General features: G+C 37.6%; 1 pseudogene; it reads right to left on the reverse strand.

Annotated features, from left to right (window-relative positions):
• Nucleotides 1-1551: 1551 nt before the first annotated feature.
• Nucleotides 1552-2698, reverse strand: LOC117022595 (WD repeat-containing protein 48-like; annotated as a pseudogene).
• Nucleotides 2699-2903: the final 205 nt, after the last annotated feature.

Raw genomic sequence — 2903 nt, forward strand, 5'->3', positions numbered from 1 at the left:
GTCCTATACCTCGCTTTTTTTTCACTTACCAATATCTCTGGAGATTGTTCTATGTCTGTACATGTCGCTCTACTGCATCCTTTTTAACATTGCCGAGATCTACGTTATGGACGGAACATAATTGGTTAGGCAGATAACCTCAGCTCAGCATTTTCAAGGTTGTTATATAATACAGATCATTTTCAGTGGGTATGTCTTCTTCAGAGCTGCTTTGGGCTTTTGATGTGCCATATGAATTATTGCTGGAAATTCATGGCTGCGTTCTCTGGATCACATTCAAAGTCTACATTATAGCATTAACAATTATATTCCTGGGGCCCTTTGCCTTCATGCTTCAATTTTGACTGGGTGTTATTCAGCTATTCTGTATTACCATCAACCTTGAACTTTTTCTTGAAACTCTCCTATTTTTGAATTTCTTCTCTTTGTTATCCCCAATAGCAATGTATAGAAAAGTTTGTGGAAATTAAATTTTTTGAGTCCTTGAATATCTGAATATATCTTTATTCTGTTCTCATAGTAAATGTCATCATTTGTTTATAGGTATCTGGTTAAAAATAATTTTTTCCAATGATATTTTAGACATTAATCCAGCCTTCATTATTTCTATTGAGAATTCTAATTGTTTTTCTTCAAACGTAACCTATTTAGATCTAAAAGCTTTTAGGAATCTCTATTTTTATTTTTTCTGAACTGTTACTATAGTGTGCTTTTTTGCTCTCTTGTTCTGGTTATTTGTTTAGGTTATTCCTTTTAATCTGTAGAATTGTATCCTTTGGTATTGGAAATGTTCTTGTACTCTTTCTTTGATAATTTTTATCCATTACCATTTTATTTTCTGTTTTCTTTTTCTGGAACTCATATTTCTTGGGAATTTGGTCACCGGGCTTCAAACTTTTTTTTTAATTTATGTATTTCATTTCATTGTATAGTATGTAAGTACCATGAGGGAAGAGATTTCTGTCAGTTTCGTTCACTTTGTTTTTCTACTACCTGGAACAGTGCCTAAAACATGGGAGGTACTCAAAGAATATTTGTCGGATATTCTGTTTGTTCTCTATCTAGTAGATGTCTTCAACTTTATCTTCCACCCATCTACTGGATTTTTATTATTTTATTATTTTTTAAAAACAACCGCAACAGTAATTATTATGAAATGGGTTGGCTCCTCTTAGAAAAGCTGTAGAGTATGATGTGTCTCTAACTAGCGCTAATAGACAAAGGTAAGGTCCTTTGAAATAAAAGGAGGAAGCCAAGACTGTGCTGGCCTGTTGTCCGTTTTCTGTACATCTTATGAGATATAGTCAGCTGGGGGATCTTCCGCTCTTGCATTCTGCTTCCCTTGGGACAGTTTAATCTACACAAGGAGATTGGTTTCTATATTACATCTGGATTAGTCATTTCAATTGAAAGAGAATATCGGTCCATATCAAATGGACCTTGGCCCTTAGAAGTCTTGCTCCTGTTGGGGCTCAGTGGGCTTCCTAGGGCTACTCTTGGGCTCATGGAGGAAGGCCAGCAAATAAATACCCAGGAGAGTTCACACACCCTTCATGTGGACTTCTGCCAGTAATGGAAGGTGAGGTCACCATCACTCTTCCATAGGAAGTGTTTCACTGTTTGAATGTCCATATTTGGATCCAACACCTGGTCCTAGCACAAAAGTTCAATTTTCTCCTCTGCCAACGCAACGATATCATCTTCTTTTTCCTGTTCTCCTGTTTTTTGGTTTTGTTTTGTTTTGTTTTCATTATTAGAAGAGCTAGTGGTTTGAGACTCATTATCCAAGTTGATAATTTTCTCATAAACATATTCATTAGTTTCTGGACTTGAAGATGCATGAGGTTGAGGTGGAAAGGAATTTTATTGAATTTGGGCATATTTTTCCTTTGACCCAGCAATTCCACTTCTAGGAATCGATCATGCACAGTGATGTCAATTACCTATTGTAGCACCATCTCATTAAGAAGCATTGACTCAGCCTCGCCAACAGGATCTCAGCAGAACAGCCTGAATAGTGTGCAACCTCCAGCTTCACCACAGATCACGGCGTGTGGGGGGCACTCCAAAGTATAATATCCATTTCCCTTCAGTACTTAGTTCTCCTGCTCCCCGTTTACATGGTTTACTTCATTTTCTTCTTCACCCATTGGATTCGCATGTGTTCTAGGCCAATATTCTAGGAGATCCTGGAGTAAAAGTCCTCCTAAGTTCAGTGTTGGATCTGACCCATCAGGGTTGCTGAAGCCAGTATCTTTTGCAGAAACCCAAGCAGCAACGCGGTCACTCTTATCCAAAGTAATAGTCAACATCTCTGTTTTCAAGTCTACTGAGAACCAATTTGGCACATACAGCATCATAAATCTTTTCTTAATTTCATCTTTAAAATCCAGTTTTTCCCGATCTTCAACTTTACACACCTCAATACATCCCAATATGCCACATTATTATTGGTATCTTTAGTGAATATATGTCTCTTATCATTAAGAATGTGGCACTGAATAATACTAGCACCCCCTTTAATAACCTGGTCAGGTTATATACAAAAGGATGCTATAGGATTTGTACAGTCATTGTCATAATCTCGAGAGGCTCTAAAGTTATGAATTACCTTCAATGTCCAGTTATTTGCTGTAGATTTAGTTGTTGCAGCGCGGACTAAGAAATATCCATGTAACAGCAGTGCTGTGCGGAGCATCCTGTGGCATGAGGCCAGGGCTTTTAATTCAGAACCGTTGAATTATTGTGAGAAAATGTCCTGTCACTCTGGCAGTGTTTTGGTGCACACAAAAAGGAAGAGCATGGTAATTAACCTTTGGAGATACATATGGCACTTAGCTCTTGCCCACATAGGTAAAACAGAGGAAAACAAGTTACGAACAGAATGAAAATGTCACTGTAGG

Source organism: Rhinolophus ferrumequinum, chromosome 5, assembly GCF_004115265.2.
Source record: "Rhinolophus ferrumequinum isolate MPI-CBG mRhiFer1 chromosome 5, mRhiFer1_v1.p, whole genome shotgun sequence".
NCBI lineage: Eukaryota > Metazoa > Chordata > Mammalia > Chiroptera > Rhinolophidae > Rhinolophus > Rhinolophus ferrumequinum.